The sequence below is a fragment of the Myxine glutinosa genome, chromosome 1 (assembly GCF_964187855.1).
Source record: "Myxine glutinosa chromosome 1, kmMyxGlut1.1, whole genome shotgun sequence".
NCBI classification, from domain to species: domain Eukaryota; kingdom Metazoa; phylum Chordata; class Myxini; order Myxiniformes; family Myxinidae; genus Myxine; species Myxine glutinosa.
Genome location: NC_136261.1, coordinates 94,075,533 through 94,095,565, shown reverse-complemented (window position 1 = coordinate 94,095,565; position 20,033 = coordinate 94,075,533). Strand labels below are relative to the sequence as shown.

Below are 20,033 nucleotides of genomic sequence, written 5' to 3'. Positions count from 1 at the left end.
GTCGGTGAACAGCAATCTTCAAGTCTTTCCACAGAATCTCAATGGGATTCAAGTCTGGGCTTTGTCAGGACCACTCAAGGACTTTCATATTCTTGTTCTGAAGCCATTCCAGTGTTGGTTTAGCTGTATGCGTGGGGTCATTGTCCTGTTTGACCATAAATCTTTGCCACAGTCGAAGGTGTTTTGCACTCTGAAGCAGGTTCTCCTCAAGGATTTGCCTGAATTTGGCTCCATTCATTGTTCCCTCTATCCTTCCAAGTCTCACTGAAAAGCATCCCCATAGCATGATGCTGACACCAATATGCTTCTCGATAAGGATGTTGTTTGATGGGTGATGAGCTGTGTCCACTTTCCACCACATGTAGCACTTTGCATTCAGGCCAAAGAGTTCAATTTTCATCTATCTCATCAGACCACAGAATTGTTTGCCTCGTGCTCTCAGAGTCTTTCATTTGCCTTCTTGCAGACTCCATGCGTGCTGTCATGTGTCTTTTTCTCAGGAGTGGATTCAGTCTGGCCACTCTCCCATAAAGCCTAGAGTTGTGAAGTGCTGCAGAGACTGGTGTCCTTCTGGTACGTTATCCCATCTCAGCCAAGGAACTCTGTAGTTCTGTCAGAGTGGTCATTGGGTTCTTGCTCATCTTCCTGACCAAGGTCGTTCTTGCCTGGATGTTCAGTTTGGTTGGACAGCTATCTCTAGGAAGAGTCTGGGTAGTTCTATATTCTTTCCATTTCCAAATGATGGAGCTCACTGGGCTCTTGGGAACCTTCAACACTCTAGAAATTGTTTTATACCCTTCCCCAGATCTATGCATCCTCATAATTCTATCTTGGAGTTCCATGGACAGTTCCTTGGACTTCATGGCAGAGTTTCTGCTCCAACATGCACTGTCAACGGTGGGACCTTGTATAGGACCTTTTATAAAAAGCGGTGTTTCTTTCTACGTCATGTCCAATCAATTGAATTGGCCACAAGTGGCCTCCAATCAAGTTGTCGCGACATCTCAAGGATGATCAAAGGAAATTGGATGCACCTGAGCTCAAATTGGAATGTCATGGCAAAGGAGTTGAATACTTATTGACCTGAGACATTTTAGTTTTTCATTTTAAATAATTTTGTAAGAACTTTTTTTTTAAATTCCACTTTGACATTATGGGGTAATATGCATATATCAATGACAAAAAAAAAATCTTACATTAATCCATTTTAAATTCAGGCTGTAACTCAAGAAAATGTGAAAAAAGTCAAAGCATGTGCATACGTCACATTACAAGGGTTGAAGACTCAAAGGACTCTAGTCATGCTGGAGCTAATGCTCCACATAAATCATTTGAGTTTGCCTCGTGCTCTCAGAACGGTTTGCCTCATGCTCTCAGAGTCTTTAGCTGGCCACCACTCAGCGATCTTTGATCAGATTGCAAAAACAAAGAACACCAATGGCTGCCAGTCGGCCATTTTGATTAAATTGCGAAACCCAATCTTCTGCTTATGTATACTCTTATGTATTATCTTTTTGCCAAGTTCAAACAAAATTGGTCCATGTATGTCTGAGAAATAGTTGGGGGCACGTTTAAGTAACAAAATAGCCGCTAGTCAGCCATCTTGGATTTGATCTCGAAGCACAATGACCTGCATATGTAAGCCTTCATTCGTTATCTGTGTGCCAGGTTTTAACAAGATCGGTAAATGGTTGGGGACACGTTTAAGTAACGAAATTGCCGCTAGTCAGCCATCTTGGACCTGATCTCGAAACACAATGACCTGCATATGTAAGCCATATTTCGTAATCTGTGTGCCAGGTTTGAACAAGATCGGTAAATGCATGTACGAGAAATGGTTGACGACGTGTTCAACATCAGGTTTATACAACTAAAATGGCAGCCATTCGGCCATCTTTGATCAAATGGCGAAACAAAATGACGTGCATATGTATACCATCATCTATTGCTTTTGTGCCAAGTATGAACAAAAGCGGTCCATACATGTCTGAGATATGGTTGCGGACAGACAGACACATGGACGGACGAGACCCAATCCATAAGCCCCTGTTTTGGGCTAAGTTCAATGGTGACTACTGCACTACAGCAATTGGATTTCAAATTTCTGTGAGTGTATTGTTAAAAACAAGATCGAAAATCTAACAGCGGCGTAGCCATAGTACTCTACTCGCTGCAACGTAGAGCTGGCCGTGTGTAAAAACACAAGACAGGTTCGACCACTTTGACGACAGGATCAACCGCTTCGACAACATGTTTGGCCTGTACGGCTTATCTATCTATAATTCCAGTAATCTCTGTACGTCTGTACGTCTGTACGTTTGTCTGTGACCGCTGTTTCTCGACAACTACCGGTCCGATATACTTGAAACTTGCCAGGTATATTGCTGGGGACCCGAGGATGTGCCTTTTCAAGGTTTGAAATTAATCGGACAAGTACTTACCGAGCTATGGCGATTTAGCCGTTCGCCGTTCGCTTTGCCGTTGCGAATGGACCAAACCATTCATGTAAATAGAGGGGGGGGGGGGGGTTCTGTGGTCGTTCGCTTTGGCTTTGCGAATGGACCAAACCATTCATGTAAATAGAGGGGGGGGGTTCTGTGGTCGTTCGCTTTGGCTTTGCGAATGGACCAAACCATTCATGTAAATAGAGGGGGGGGGGGGGGTTCTGTGGTCGTTGCGAATGGACCAAACCATTGTTTTTTTTTTGCAGTTTTTTTTTTTTTTGCAGTTTTTTTTTTTTTGCAAGGAACGGGCACCCACGTACGGGCACGTCCTAGCTTATATATAGTACGGGCATGCCCTAGTTAATTATAATGTCGCTTGGTGGGGTCAGCTGCCGTATGCCGCCGTACCCAATAATGACACCATAGACGTAATGAAGGACACAAAACACAAAACACACAGAAGCATGACGGAAGGACACAAAACTGCCGCTATTTTAATATGTAGATAATGATATATTTTAACCTCCAGCAACGTTGTAGTCACTACGAAGGGATTAGTGTTACGATTAGATTTACTATAATATTAACGTTACGGTATCATTATTCTGAAAATGATATTACTATCAAAAAACCGAGGAAAATTCCTTACTTCTGCGGTTATTAGTACCGTACACCGCTTATCATTGATTCATGAACCATACACCGCTTCAATCTAGAAACTTTGCAATAACGACAAAGGGATTACAGTGTTACGATTATATTTACTATATTATTAGTATTAACGCTATTATTATTACGAAAACAATACTACTGTATTAAGAAACCTGGACTAATTTTTCAGAAGCGGCCTGAAGGTGAGGCATGAAGGCATGAAGCCTAAGGCCTATACGTACTGTGTCGTTGGAAGATTCGTAGCATCGATGCTTTTGATATTTGATGATGATTTTAACAATCGGTTTGTTTGTGTTTCACACTGAATGAAAAGCGTAAAGGTAGAGCATGGCGATTGTGATATATGACAGGTTCGACGATATGTCTGGCCTGAACGGCATAGAAATGAAAATGGCGGAGTGTGGAGTCAGCCGTTGTACGCCGTAGCGACATCAGACGTAATCACATCACCCTGTCATGTGACCAGATCCTCAGCTCTGATTGGTATACGTTTGAGGGGACACACATACATATGGACGGACAAACACTGTTCTAGACGGCTTTGTCCTAGGGGCTATGCCGTAAAAAACATGTTGGTACTTGCACCATAAAAGATTGCACATCATCTTTCCAGGCGGAATGGGCATTCATGCTTGTCAGGAATGCATTTTTAAAATTAAATGCAATGGCAATAGGTCATTTGCTCTCTTAATTTAATTTTTAAGCTTAACTTAATATCTTAACTTAACCAATAATGCCTGTTTGCCTTGTTCATACAGTCTGTTCAGTATTTGTTTTCTCCTATCCTGTGTGGTCAGTTGCTGTACTTGTCATCACATTCATGTAATGTTATGTGTGTTGGAGAAGGGATTGCCTGGCGTTTTAGGTTAGATTGCAATACTTCAGCTTTTTCCAGTGGACAAGTAGCTCAATAATGGTCCTGCCATTATACAGATCGAGTAAACAGAATTAAGAATACAAATCAAATTAAAGAGATTTGTAAAGCATTGAAAAGGGGGGAAAAAAGGTGAGATTCTTTGTTCTGTGAATAAATTAAGGTATGGGATAGAAGGTGATAGGGAACTGAAGGGCACTGGCAGTATTAATATTTTAAACTGAGAAAGAGAATATGTGAGGGAACAGAGCAGAATCGCAGGATTTGAACAAGACAAAGCGATCAGAGTGAATGTCAAAGAGAATAAAGGCTCAGAGTGGGGCAGTTGGTTGTTCCCTGAGCCGGCTAATTTTCTCGGCGCCTGGGAAACTGGGTCAGGCTTTTTTCCCTCCATCCCAAACACATATTCGCCTGCAGCCCAACCCCAAGTACTTACATGATTATACAATAATTATAATCAAGCAAGTTGGGCCAGTTGGTTTGATGGTAATATTACAATACAATAATGATAATAAATGATTTCAGTAACAACAAATTATATTAGTGTTTGAAAGTTTTACAAAGCATCATTTAAAAAAAACAATAGTGGGTGTTTTACTCAGTTTCATGTGAGTGATTGACTGTATGCCCACATTCTATTTTCTCAATTTCAGTGAAGGTTAATCAGTGCTGCCTAATCTATCTATAATTCCAGTAATCTCTGTCTGTACGTTTGTACGTTTGTACGTTTGTCTGTTTGTCTGTGACCGCTGTTTCTCGACAACTACCGGTCCGATATACTTGAAACTTGCCAGGTATATTGCTGGGGACCCGAGGATGTGCCTTTTCAAGGTTTGAAATTAATCGGACAAGTACTTACCGAGCTATGGCGATTTAGCCGTTCGCCGTTCGCTTTGCCGTTGCGAATGGACCAAACCATTCATGTAAATAGAGGGGGGGGGGGGGGGGGGGTTCTGTGGTCGTTCGCTTTGGCTTTGCGAATGGACCAAACCATTCATGTAAATAGAGGGGGGGGGGGGGGTTCTGTGGTCGTTCGCTTTGGCTTTGCGAATGGACCAAACCATTCATGTAAATAGAGGGGGGGGGTTCTGTGGTCGTTGCGAATGGACCAAACCATTCACATCGAATCATCGAATCACATCGAATGGACCAAACCGTTCGCTTTGGACCAAACCATTGCATGTAAATAGAGGGGGGGGTTCTGTGGTCGTTGCGAATGGACCAAACCATTCATGTTTTTTTTTTTTTTTTTTTTTGGCAAGGAACGGGCACCCACGTACGGGCACGTCCTAGCTTATATATAGTACGGGCATGCCCTAGTCTATCTATAATTCCAGTAATCTCTGTACGTCTGTACGTTTGTTTGTTTGTCTGTGACCGCTGTTTCTCGACAACTACCGGTCCGATATACTTGAAACTTGCCAGGTATATTGCTGGGGACCCGAGGATGTGCCTTTTCAAGGTTTCATATTAATCGGACAATTACTTACCGAGCTATGTCCAAAAAACGATTCAACCAATCAGAGAGCAGCGAACGATCGCGTGTGCCGAACGTGGAGGACACACTCTGCCTCGGATGGCACATTTGAGAGCGTATTCATTTATTTCACGTTTGCAAACTATGTTGGCGTTAAACTATGTTTTAAAACTAATAAAACCGCATTTGCGATTCATTCGCTTTCCTGCGCGTTTGTGCACGCGATGGCGATTTCTTTACCAAACTCCGGAAGCCGTTCGCTTCGGACCAAACCATTGCATGTAAATAGAGGGGGGGGATTGTCACCGTACTCGCAAGCCGTTCGCTTTGGACCAAACCATTTCATGTAAATAGAGGGGGGGGATATAATTTTAGATATAGATATAGTACGGGCAATGCCCTAGTTACTGTAAAACTACCAAAAATAAAAACATAAATGAAAACAGCTCCGTGATAGCAATTATGTGGCGCACAGTAAAGCAATTGCCAAGATTCTTGTTGAAAGTGTTTTCAATGTTATCTTCTATTGGAGGGTCACCATTAAACAACCTTTTGACATGAAAATTTTGAGAACAGAAATGATCGTAATGATGCAAGGTGATTTCCCCCCCTTACACTCTACCAATCATAATGTTGCGTTTATGGGGGTAGGTGCAAGGATACCGTAGGGAAGGTGTCATTGTATAGGAAATAGCATGTACAATAAGTAGGGACAATAAGTATGCCGGGAAACTGTAACTCAAGGTTGTTTATGTGTTCACCACATAGGGGGGAGGGGGAGTGGTGGTGTTGTTTTCCCCTCTAATATATCCCCTTGTGACGGGCACAAGGGACAATAATTCCGCGCACCAGTGGGTGGCGCGAGCGTCCAGGCAGGTAACTGAAATGCATGCCCCACCTTTCGGCCGATCAGCCACGCCCGGGGGTAAGGCGTGGCCTCGGGACATATATGCGGGCTCTAAGCTCGAGCCCGCCCAGTGCTGAAGTGCGAGCTCTGAATAAAGACTCTTGTTGTATCAACGCGTTGTGGCCTACCTCTCTAGCAATCGAGTCGTGTGTGCACAGCACCACACTGGTGACCCTGATTGGTTCAGCCGTTGCTGACCCCCGAACGCGCCATGGCTACCAACGCCATCGCAATCAACCTCCCGGAGTTTTGGGAAGCGCAAGCCGACGTTTGGTTTGTGCAGGCCGAAGCTCAATTTCAGCTCCGGGGCATCACGGCGGACGAGACCCGGTACTACCACGTGGTCGCCGCCCTCGGGCCCGGCACTGCCGCCCGCGTCGTGTCCATCCTTCGGCGCCTGCCGGGCGACCACAAGTACGAGGCACTCAAACGTCTCCTCCTCGCCACGTTCGGGCTCACAGAGGTCGAATGTGCTGACCGCCTCCTGGACCTTCCCACCCTCGGCGACACACGACCATCCGTCTGGATGGATTTCATGCTGTCGCTGCTTGGAGACCGGCGCCCGGATTTCTTATTCCGAGCACTTTTCCTACGCCAGCTACCTGTACAGGTGCGCCTCGCGCTGGCCGGTTCCAAAATAACGGAACCCCGCACCCTGGCTGGAGAGGCCGACAAGTATTTTGCGGCCTGCGACACGCGGTCGGTGTACGGTGCGGCAGTAGTGGATCCCGGCGCAGCGGCTACAGCGCCCCCTGCTTCCCTCATGGCCGCTGCTATGCCCCGCCCACTACCGCCACCACCACCACCGCCGCCGACATGGCCGCCGCGGGGGCCACTGCCGCAAGCCTGGCGCTACTACCATGCCAGGTTCCGCCGCAAGGTTAAAACGTGCCGCCCGCCGTGTTTCGTTTGACAGGTCGGGAAACGACCGGCGCTCACATGCGGCCATGAGCGTCGGCCATTCCGGCAGCCTCCTGTTCATCACGGACACCTTGACCGGGCGCCGTTTTCTTTGCGACACAGGAGCGCAGGTAAGCGTGCTCCCTGCCTCCACGTCCGACAAGCAAGCCGCGGGCCGGGGCCCCGCTTTGCTTGCCGCCAACGGTACACCCATCCGCATATTCGGGAAGCATTGCCTCTCACTGCGGTTCGGAGGACAGTGCTTTCAATGGTCGTTCGTTACCGCCAGCGTGCCAATGGCCCTGCTCGGCGCGGACTTCCTATGTGCACATGGGCTGTTGGTCGACGTTAAGCGCAGACGTCTCGTCCAGGCCGAAACCTTCAGCTCGCTCGCTTGTTCGCTGAGCGGCTCGTTGAGCAGCTCGCTGAGCAGCTCACCGAGCGGCTTGCCAAGCGGCTTGCTGAAAGGTTCCGTCCCGGCGAGGTTAGTCTGCACGCTTCCGGCAGCGGACGAGTTTACCCGCCTCCTCGCCAGTTTCCCGGCCCTCACGCGGCCCACCTTCTCAGCGGTGGCCGTCAAACACGGGGTGGAGCACCATATCCCCACGGTTGGGCCGCCGGTCTATGCCTGGGCACGCCGACTCGACCCCACGAAGCTCGCCGTGGCAAAAGTGGCGTTTGCCACACTGGAACGGCTGGGGATCGTACGGCGCTCCAACAGCGCTTGGGCTTCTCCTCTGCACATTGTGCCGAAGCCCGGCGGAGGATGGCGGCCGTGCGGTGACTACCGCCGGCTCAATGATGCCACCACCCCCGACTGCTACCCGGTCCCGCATATCCAGGACTTTTCCGCCTGGGTGGCAAACACGACCGTGTTCTCCAAGGTGGACCTCATCCGGCGCTACCACCGGGTCCCCGTCCAACCGGACGATGTCCCATAGACGGCAGTCATCACCCCTTTCGGCCTCTTTGAGTTCCTGCGAATGCCTTTTGGGTTGAAGAATGCGGCCCAGGCGTTCCAACGGCTCATGGACAGCGTCTTGCGTGACTTACCTTTCATCTATGTCTACCTGGACGACATTCTAGTCGCGAGCGCGTCCCGGGAGGAGCACCTGCTCCACCTCCGCACGCTTTTCGAATGCCTGGGCCAGCATGGCCTGATCATCAACCCCGCAAAGTGCCGTTTCGGCGTCGCCGCCATCGACTTCTTGGGGCACCGCATCACCAGGCATGGGGCCGTCCATTTACCGGCCAAGGTGGAGGTGGTCAGGGATTTCCCGCGCCCCCGCACGATCAAGGGGCTCCAGGAGTTCCTGGGCATGGTAAATCTTTACCACCGCTTCGTGCCCCACGTCGCCCAGCTCCTCCGCCCCCTGCACGAGGCCCTCCGGGGCAAGCTGGGCAAAGGTGACATCACCTGGTCGGGGCCGATGGCCGCGGCATTTGCAGGCGCAAAGCTGGCCCTGGCCAACGCCACCATGCTGGCGCACCCGGCGCCCGATGCACCGATCGCCCTCACCACCGACGCGTCAGACTACGCGGTGGGTGCGGTGCACAAGCAGTGGGTGCGTGGTGCTTGGCAGCCGCTGGCGTTTTTTAGCCGGCAGCTTCGCCCGCACGAACGCCACTACAGCACCTTCGACCGCGAGCTGCTTGGGCTCCAACTGGCGGTCCGACACTTCCGCCATCTGCTCGAGGGCCGCCCGTTCACAGCTTTCGTCGACCACAAGCCCCTTGTGTTCGCGATGGCCAAGGTTGCCGAGCCATGGTGGGCACGGCAGCAGCGTCCCCTCTCTGCCGTGTCCGAGTACACGATGGACATCCGTCCCGTCGCGGGGTAAAGACAACCGGGTGGCGGATTGTCTTTCCCGGTCCGTCACGCACGCGGTCCACCTCGGGATCGACTATGCCCGGATGGCGGAGGACCAGACCACCGACCCCGGCATCCAGGCCTTGCGGACCGCCGTCACAGGCCTCCGCGTCACCGAGGTGCCGTTCGACGTCGCGGGCGCGGCCCTCCTGTGCGACGTCAGCCTCGGCCGGCCTCGCCCCATCGTGCCCGCTGGCTGGCAGCGCCGGGTTTTCGACGCCATCCACGGCCTGTCCCACCCGGGCATGAAGGCCTCCCAGAAGCTCGTCGCGGCGAAGTTCGTCTGGCATGGCCACAGGAAGGACGTCCGCGACTGGGCCAGGACGTGCCTCGCGTGCCAGCGCGCAAAGGTCCACCGCCACACCCAGGCCCCGTTGGCCCCATTTACGGTGCCCGAGCGTCAGTTCGACCATGTCCGCATCGACTTGGTGGGACCTCTGCCCCCCTCGCGGGGGTTCACCCCCCTCCTCACCATGGTGGACCGCACCACACGGTGGCCGGAGGCCGTGCCATTGGCGGCGATGTCTGCGGCGGATGTGGCGCAAGCCTTCATCGCCACTTGGGTTGCCCGGTTCGGCGCCCCCTCGGACATCTCGTCCGACCGTGGCCCCCAGTTCACCTCGGAGCTCTGGGGCATGGTGGCGCAAGGGCTCGGCGTAAAACTGCACCGCACCACGGCCTACCACCCCCAGGCCAATGGCCTGTGCGAGCGCTTTCATCGCTCGATGAAGGCCGCGCTCCGGGCCAGCCTCCGCGATGGCAGCTGGGCCGACAGGCTCCCCTGGGTCCTGCTGGGCCTCAGGATGGCACCCAAGGACGACCTGCGCGCGTCTTCGGCGGAGCTGGTCTTCGGGCAACCACTGCGGGTACCGGGCAAATTTATCCCCGACTCCACGGCTCCTTGGTCCGCGGCACAATTTATCCCCAACTATCCATGACGCAATATAGCCCACCCATGAGAAGCGGAGAAATGGGCGGTCAGGAAAAGCCATGAGGCCACTCCCCGAGGGCTCCACCCTGCAGGAGACCGCCCGGAGGTTCGCCCTGGTGCCGACGGCACACCACGGATGCCCGTCCTCCCACATCGCCCCGGAGCTTCGCACGGCGGAGTACGTCTTCGTCTGGCATGAGGCCCACCGGGCACCGCTACGGCCCCCGTACGACGGGCCCTTCCGCGTGCTGGAGACCGGGGACAAATATTTCACCGTCGACATCGGCGGTGCCCCGGATCGTATCTCCGTGGACCGCCTCAAGGCGGCCCACCTCGATCTGGACCACCCCCTGCAAGCAGCTCTGCCTCCGCGTCGAGGCCGCCCCCGGCGGTCAGACCCCCGGCACCCCCCGCCCCGCTGTCCCGCTATCCCCCAGCCCTGCACGCATCGCCAGGGGGCATTTCGGCCGGATCATCCGGCTTCCCCGCAAGCTCACCCTTCAGGTGCGCGGGAATTCTGGGGGGGCGCGTGTGGTGGGCACAAGGGACAATAATTCCGCGCACCAGTGGGTGGCGCGAGCGTCCAGGCGGGGAACTGAAATGCATGCCCCGCCTTTCGGCCGGTCGGCCACGCCCCGGGGCAAGGCGTGGCCTCGGGACATATATGCGGGCTCTAAGCTCGAGCCCGCCCAGTGCTGAAGTGCGAGCTCTGAATAATGACTCTTTTTGTATCAACGCGTTGTGGCCTACCTCTCTGGCAATCGAGTCGTGTGTGCACAGCACCACACCCTCACGTTTTTGCGGTCAAGGCCGCCATTCACAACTTCCCTTAAACAACAACAACAATAACTGCCAACTGCATGCAGACAGGTTTCCGGACTAAGCCCCGCCCAAAGGGCCTAATAGACGAAAGCCCACCCATGAGAAGCGGAGAAATGGGCGGTCAGGAAAAGCCGTGAGGCCACTCCCCGAGGGATGTGATTCAACAGGGGGATGTGGGCGGGGCGAACTGGAGCCAAACGAGACGATTGGCTCTCAGGAGTGAATAAGAAGAATCTCTCGATCAGTCGATCTTGCTGGACAAGACGTTGGCCATTTTCTCTTCATTGTGTTGGTGCGATTTCTGTGAAAGCTTTGGGGGGCTTTTTGCCTTTTGGAGTGCATGGTGTACTCTAAGGAGCAGCTACCTGTTTTTACGCATTTGTTGGTTTTGACTGCATTGCCACAATTGGAGAGGGAAATCGTCTTCGGGATTCGCCTCCTGCCGAGGGAGCCAAAAGCGCTTGGCGCTTTCGGGCCGTCGCCATTTTTGGAGCGCTTCCCGCGCGAGTGGCTACAGCCGCCAAGCTCCTAAAAGGACCTATTGGGACCAGCTAAGTGCTGAAAGGGGATTTCTTTTTACTTTCATTATCGTTTTCCTGTGTGCATGTTCGAAACCGTGTGGAGGTACTTCACAGTCGAGAATTTTAGTTTACCTCAGCATTTATTTTATTCCTTGGTTTATTTTCATTAAAATCATTATTGTTGCATCTTTCATTGTCATGTTCGAGCCTGGTGTTGGCTTAGCGGTTAGGGTGCCAGCTTGGGATCCTGGGATCCTGGGTTTGAATCCCGGTCGATCGCTGGATTAATGCCAGGGGGGTTGATTCAGCCTGTCATCCTTCCGAGGTTCGCAAATTGAGTACCAGCTCACTGGTAATTCCCTGTGTGTCGCAAGAGGCGACCAACAGGGTTGGCGGTAGGAAGGGCATCCGGCCATAAAACATTGCCCCAAAAAAGGGGACCACACTCCACAGTGCCCGAAAAAGAAAAAGTGCCTGCTTGGAAAAATGGCCTCTAAAGGTGGTTCTTTCATTTGTGGGTTCGGGAATAAACCCATGTTTTCTTTCCTTTTCGTTAAGGTAAACGTCTCGCAGCCTCCATCTCGCGTGTGTTCATAACCACCAAAAATTTGGGAGGTCGCCTTGGGAGTAAAAACGTTTGGCTATTCGTCATCCGGCAGTCTTAATCGTGGGTGACAGGACAATAATATTAAAATACGCAATTTGGTGTCCGTCTGTCTGACCATGATACATTCGGTTGTTACTTATCCCATCTCAGCCAAACTTGATAGGAGGTCTAAGGGTCGCATGATGGAGGTTATAGCAACTTAATTTGCCCCCTCCCCAAGGAGTTTTTTCTGTCTTGGATGCAAGCCATGTTAAGGTGTATATGCATGTTAAAAGAGCTAACCGTGGCATTTTTCCAAGGCCTCTACTAAAAACAAAAGTAACAAGAAAGAGCAATCAGAGATTACAGACCCTCGCCAGGACGTGTTTTTAGTGATTTCAAAGGCTTTTATGGTAAAGCAAACATGGTGGTCGAACCACGTGACTGATGACATCATCATTTTTTTTTCTCCACCAATTTATCCATAGATGACACTCAAGGAATTTCATCTTGATCGGATGAAGTTTTGTACGTGTCGAATTATGACGTCACAATGAAGGCACCTATGACATCATCATTACCATATTTTATTCCCCATGGAGAGTTCTTTACAATGAGCCATGTCTGGATTTTTTTCTGTGCAGCACTTTTGGAGATACAGAGGTGCAAAAATTTTCGGTTTTTCCAAGATGGCGCCTGCACCACGTGACCTATGACGTCATAATTATCATTAAAAAAATCTACAGGGGGAGGTGTACCTATGGTGAACATTTCCTGTCAATCGGACAAACGGTTGCAGAGGAAATCATATTTATTCTGTGCGGACAAACAAATAGACAGACACAGACAAACAGACAAACTGACTCAAATGCAATCATTACCCTCTCCCCTTTAGTGAGGGTAATAACAACACTTATGATAATAGCATAATAATGTTACGTTTATGTATGTTACGTATGTATGTATGTAACATATGTTACGTAAGCAATGGATTACCTTAGAGCCAGGTATAATTATATAGGTACCATGCTCCGAATGCCGTGTAGCCATCTTTATTTACATAAGTTGGACCGGATGTTATGGAAGTGTATCTTTGTCCACATGATGAGGGGTGGGGTAATGTTAATTAGTTAGGGATTAATGGTAAATCCCCTGTATGTAAATCGCCTCTGTACTTTTCCCTTTGTTCCTTATAACAATGCACTACACACACATAGCCAAGCCAAGCAATTGGCGTGCATTATAACACTAAATAAAATAACCAGAACCAAGACAATGAACAATACCGCTGGTGCCACCAGTCACAACATCGCAACATGTAGCAGGCAGGTCCATGAGGCCACGCCCCGAAGAGCAGTGATTGGTCCGGTACCATAGAGCGAGGAGATTGACTCGCTGATTGGAGCATGCACGGACATCATCGGATGACTTAAGAGCCTTGGGAACAAAAGACTCTGTCCCGACATCTTCCCTCTATCGGCCTTGGATTTCACTGTGAACGGTCGCATATACAATGCTCTTGCATAAGGGACATTGAAAGCAAACAGTCGCATTTATTTTTTCTCTTTGGTTCGGGGTTTCGGAACCAGCAGCCGCACGTCCTTTCTCGGTTCCTAGTGTTCGGGGAAGGCGGATGCATCCGCGCATTTCATTCTTTCTGCTTGGTCCAGGCGATCAGTTAGAGCGGCCGCATTTTCCTTTCCCTGGATCGTTGGCGCTGGCCATGCGGTGACTGGGTGCCGTGCGGTGTGAGTTTGGAGAGACCGCGTGCTTTGTGGAGCGACGGATTGGGCGACCTGTGCTGCGGCTGGCGGGTGAACAAAAAGCACACTAAGGCTTGGTTCCCGCACACGGACTTCGCGCCAACCAGTGTACTTTCCTGCGCAGGGACGCGGGGAGGCCTGTGACGATCCGGGATGATCAAGGGGACCAGAGCTAAGTACACACACACACACACACACACACACACACACACACACACACACACACACACACACACACACACATATTTATTTTCCAGTTATTTTCCACTTGTGTTGTTTACGAGTCCGTGTGGAGGGTCCCTCAATTAGGAATCGTAGTTTTATTGTGCATTTCTTTGTTTCCTGGCATTATTTTGTAAAACATTTTTGTTGTTACATTTTAATTCCGTGTCGGTTTGAATTGATTAACAGAGTCGAAGACGTCCAGTGGGATCTGTACAGGTAAGAGCTTCGCTTCGCTACCCTCACCCCCCCCCCCCCCCCCCCGTGCATATTAACTCCACAGTAGTTGGACTGAATGCCTCGGAGTGTTAAGCTTGCTTGGCTATCCGTCCCCAGGGGTGTTAACCCCGGGAACGCGACAATATTCATGTTATTAAAAAACAATATTAATACTAATACAATCACCTCTCCACAAGGGCTTGTTACTCCTTGGACAAACGCTGTGTTAATGTGTATCAATAGCTTATTGTGGCGTTTTGTGTGGAAAGCCTACCAGAAGTAAAAAAATTTATAAACCACAAATACGTATGATGTTTTGGTGTTCAAACAGACTGTTTAACAAGAAACTGAAAGAAATCTGGAGGAATCCCAACGTCCTTGAGGCATTATATGCTTATCTCGTCCACCACAGACATTCTGCCCTCTGCACGGTCCCGGCTCTGCTCTGCTGCTCCTGCATACCTGAGCCTACATCTACTGTAACCTATATACCCCAGAGAGAATAATAACATACATGACCCTTCCTGTTGCTCCCATAGGGAGTGGGTGTACTGGTATTGTAAATTTGAAGATTTGACGGTACCCTGGCATTATTAGTTAGGATGGATGGATGGTCAAACGTGTATTCCTTCAAATTAAACAAAGCAATCTTAACCCTTTTCATTCCTAATTACATTCAACCTGACTGTCAAACACGTACGTATATGTACAAGGTAGCCACAAAGTCGGTAATCAATTATCTATTTGAATTTGTCCCAAACAAATTCATTGATATCCCACTTTTGGGGCTGCATAAAATCTGGGAGTAGACAGATCAAAGGTGACCCATTGATCAATATTTAGTACACTGTGTTTCAGTGTTAAATGTGAGGTAAAATGAACTACGGTATTCCAAATGTGAATCGAGGAAAAATGATGGATGAGATGAATGCTGAACCTGTGAGATAGGTAAGTGGTGTAACGTTGGGAAAAATATGAAACACAATGCATGAAACAAAAATCAGAACACATCAGACATAAAAGAGAAAAAATGCGCAGCGACTCAAGAGTGACTCAGTCAGAAAAAAAACAAAAACTAAATCTGGCACATTGAGCAACAGGCAGGTAGGTCAAATCAGGTAAAGGGTTGAGCAACAGGCAGGTAGGTCAAATCAGGTAAAGGGTTGAGCAACAGGCAGGTAGGTCAAATCAGGTTAAATGGATGGAACAGAGACATATGGATAGACAAGATTAAGTTGAGAGAAATTACAAAAGGTCACATTCACAAATGACTAACTGAATTGAGATTTGTGATGAGTTTAGAGGGGAGGTGGGGTGCAGCATTGAGCTTCGTATACTATGCTTGCCATTTTTAATGAGTTTAGAGGGGAGGTGGGGTGCAGCATTGAGCGTCGTATACTATGCTTGCCATTTTTAATGAGTTTAGAGGGGAGGTGGAGTGCAGCATTAAGCTTCGTATACTATGCTTACCATTTTTAATGAGTTTAGAGGGGAGGTGGAGTGCAGCATTAAGCTTCGTATACTATGCTTGCCATTTTTAATGAGTTTAGAGGGGAGGTGGAGTGCAGCATTGAGCGTCGTATACTATGCTTGCCATTTTTAATGAGTTTAGAGGGGAGGTGGGGTGCAGCATTGAGCTTCGTATACTATGCTTGCCATTTTTAATGAGTTTAGAGGGGAGGTGGGGTGCAGCATTAAGCTTCGTATACTATGCTTGCCATTTTTAATGAGTTTAGAGGGGAGGTGGGGTGCAGCATTGAGCTTCGTATACTATGCTTGCCATTTTTAATGAGTTTAGAGGGGAGGTGGGGTGCAGCATTGAGCTTCGTATACTATGCTTGCCATTTTTAATGAGTTTAGAGGGGAGGTGGGGTGCAGCATTAAGCTTCGTATACTATGCTTGCCATTTTTAATGAGTTTAGAGGGGAGGTGGGGTGCAGCATTAAGCTTCGTATACTATGCTTGCCATTTTTAATGAGTTTAGAGGGGAGGTGGGGTGCAGCATTAAGCTTCGTATACTATGCTTGCCATTTTTAATGAGTTTAGAGGGGAGGTGGGGTGCAGCATTAAGCTTCGTATACTATGCTTGCCATTTTTAATGAGTTTAGAGGGGAGGTGGGGTGCAGCATTGAGCTTCGTATACTATGCTTGCCATTTTTAATGAGTTTAGAGGGGAGGTGGGGTGCAGCATTGAGCTTCGTATACTATGCTTGCCATTTTTAATGAGTTTAGAGGGGAGGTGGAGTGCTGCATTGAGCTTCGTATACTATGCTTGCCATTTTTAATGAGTTTAGAGGGGAGGTGTGGTGCAGCATTGAGCTTCGTATATTATGCTTGCCATTTTTAATGAGTTTAGAGGGGAGGTGGGGTGCAGCATGAAGCTTCGTATACTATGCTTGCCATTTTTAATGAGTTTAGAGGGGAGGTGGGGTGCAGCATTAAGCTTCGTATACTATGCTTGCCATTTTTAATGAGTTTAGAGGGGAGGTGGGGTGCAGCATTGAGCTTCGTATACTCTGCTTGCCATTTTTAATGAGTTTAGAGGGGAGGTGGGGTGCAGCATTGAGCTTCGTATACTATGCTTGCAATTTTTAATGAGTTTAGAGGGGAGGTGGGGTGCAGCATTGAGCTTCGTATACTATAACTATGCTTGCCATTTTTAATGAGTTTAGAGGGGAGGTGGGGTGCAGCATTAAGCTTCGTATACTATGCTTGCCATTTTTAATGAGTTTAGAGGGGAGGTGGGGTGCAGCATTGAGCTTCGTATATTATGCTTGCCATTTTTTATGAGTTTAGAGGGGAGGTGGGGTGCAGCATGAAGCTTCGTATACTATGCTTGCCATTTTTAATGAGTTTAGAGGGGAGGTGGGGTGCAGCATTAAGCTTCGTATACTATGCTTGCCATTTTTAATGAGTTTAGAGGGGAGGTGGGGTGCAGCATTGAGCGTCGTATACTATGCTTGCCATTTTTAATGAGTTTAGAGGGGAGGTGGGGTGCAGCATTGAGCTTCGTATACTCTGCTTGCCATTTTTAATGAGTTTAGAGGGGAGGTGGGGTGCAGCATGAAGCTTCGTATACTATGCTTGCCATTTTTAATGAGTTTAGAGGGGAGGTGGGGTGCAGCATTAAGCTTCGTATACTATGCTTGCCATTTTTAATGAGTTTAGAGGGGAGGTGGGGTGCAGCATTAAGCTTCGTATACTATGCTTGCCATTTTTAATGATTTTAGAGGGGAGGTGGGGTGCAGCATTGAGCGTCGTATACTATGCTTGCCATTTTTAATGAGTTTAGAGGGGAGGTGGGGTGCAGCATTGAGCTTCGTATACTATGCTTGCCATTTTTAATGAGTTTAGAGGGGAGGTGGGGTGCAGCATTAAGCTTCGTATACTATGCTTGCCATTTTTAATGAGTTTAGAGGGGAGGTGGGGTGCAGCATTAAGCTTCGTATACTATGCTTGCCATTTTTAATGAGTTTAGAGGGGAGGTGGGGTGCAGCATTGAGCGTCGTATACTATGCTTGCCATTTTTAATGAGTTTAGAGGGGAGGTGGGGTGCAGCATTAAGCTTCGTATACTATGCTTGCCATTTTTAATGAGTTTAGAGCGGAGGTGGGGTGCAGCATTGAGCGTCGTATACTATGCTTGCCATTTTTAATGAGTTTAGAGGGGAGGTGGGGTGCAGCATTGAGCTTCGTATGCTATGCTTGCCATTTTTAATGAGTTTAGAGGGGAGGTGGGGTGCAGCATGAAGCTTCGTATACTATGCTTGCCATTTTTAATGAGTTTAGAGGGGAGGTGGGGTGCAGCATGAAGCTTCGTATACTATGCTTGCCATTTTTAATGAGTTTAGAGGGGAGGTGGGGTGCAGCATTAAGCTTCGTATACTATGCTTGCCATTTTTAATGAGTTTAGAGGGGAGGTGGGGTGCAGCATTGAGCTTCGTATACTATGCTTGCCATTTTTAATGAGTTTAGAGGGGAGGTGGGGTGCAGCTTGAAGCTTCGTATACTATGCTTGCCATTTTTTATGAGTTTAGAGGGGAGGTGGGGTGCAGCATTGAGCGTCGTATACTATGCTTGCCATTTTTAATGAGTTTAGAGGGGAGGTGGGGTGCAGCATGAAGCTTCGTATACTATGCTTGCCATTTTTAATGAGTTTAGAGGGGAGGTGGGGTGCAGCATTGAGCTTCGTATACTATGCTTGCCATTTTTAATGAGTTTAGAGGGGAGGTGGGGTGCAGCATTGAGCTTCGTATACTATGCTTGCCATTTTTAATGAGTTTAGAGGGGAGGTGGGGTGCAGCATGAAGCTTCGTATACTATGCTTGCCATTTTTAATGAGTTTAGAGGGAGGTGGGGTGCAGCATTGAGCTTCGTATACTATGCTTGCCATTTTTAATGAGTTTAGAGGGGAGGTGGGGTGCAGCATTGAGCGTCGTATACTATGCTTGCCATTTTTAATGAGTTTAGAGGGGAGGTGGGGTGCAGCATTGAGCTTCGTATACTATGCTTGCCATTTTTAATGAGTTTAGAGGGGAGGTGGGGTGCAGCATGAAGCTTCGTATACTATGCTTGCCATTTTTAATGAGTTTAGAGGGAGGTGGGGTGCAGCATTGAGCTTCGTATACTATGCTTGCCATTTTTAATGAGTTTAGAGGGGAGGTGGGGTGCAGCATTAAGCTTCGTATACTATGCGTGCCATTTTTAAATTTAATATTGTTTTAATTATGTGGCAGTGGTGTTTCAACCCTCTAGAGCAAAATAATGCCATGAATGTTCGTTAAATCTAAATAAATATTTCAGGACTTCTGAATTATTTAAATTCATACTTTAAGGTGAGGAAACAGAAAACAATAATGCATCTTCTTGACACTAGTTTGAGCACTCAATGTAATGGTGACTCATGGTTTGAAAGAAGAAGAAGAACCACCTTCAGAGGCCATTTTCCCCCGCAGAGCAGGGGTTGGCCTTTTTCGGGCACCATCGTCCCCTTTTTGAAGCAATGTTTTATGGCCGGATGCTCTTCCTGCCGCCAACCCTGTTAGTCGCCTCTTGCGACACACAGGGAATTAGTGGTTTGAAAGAAGGGATCGTGTTCAAAGATTCTGGCCGACCACCAAAATGCAATTAGGGCAGATTTTAGTGAGGATGCCGAAAAGTATAAAACGTCCAGTAACAGCATTTTGTGAGCAGAATTGGCCAAGCGGATAGACAGTGGGTGGAATGTTATGCCGCATGACATAGTGGTAGACATTGGGCTCAACGTAAGTGTGATCTTTGAACTCCAAGCTTTGCTCGACCTGTGCTCTATGCCAAATGTGTACCTGTGGTAAGAGGTCTGTTTGACACAAAGTGTATTGCTGTGGAGCGTGCACTCTTGCCTGACCAGCAACTCGGTGTCGCACATATAGATTGTGCCTCTGTGGGTAGTATACTGCCAAGATCCTTGGCCAGCAAACGGGCACTATTCTGGAGTCTGTGCCCACTTGTGAGACAGTCTCCCAAACCCCACTCCCCTTTGTCCACACCCGGAATCCTCCCTATATGAGTAGAGGCAGCACCTGACAATGTTATTAGGGCACAGGATGAATCCATTTTTTCCTTCCACTTTTGTGTATTTGCATTTGCATTTGCATTGTGGTTGTGTAGAATTTAGAAAAGTGTATATATATATATATATAATTACCTCGGCCAGCAAAGGTGGATGGAGGTTATGTTTTCACCCCTGTCTGTTTGTCCGTTTGTTTGTGAACAAAATATCTCAAAACTTTGTGGACAGATTCGGACGAAATTTGGCAGAGATGTAGCGTATGTGACAAGGAAGAA

The 20,033-nt window shown here is 48.7% G+C and overlaps 1 protein-coding gene across 2 annotated transcripts in view; it reads left to right on the top strand.

The window, feature by feature from the left end:
- LOC137426438 (circadian locomoter output cycles protein kaput-like) overlaps positions 1-20,033 on the top strand; it is a 225,003-nt gene that overhangs the window by 1,678 nt on the left and 203,292 nt on the right. The gene's annotated exons all lie outside the window — the stretch shown is intronic.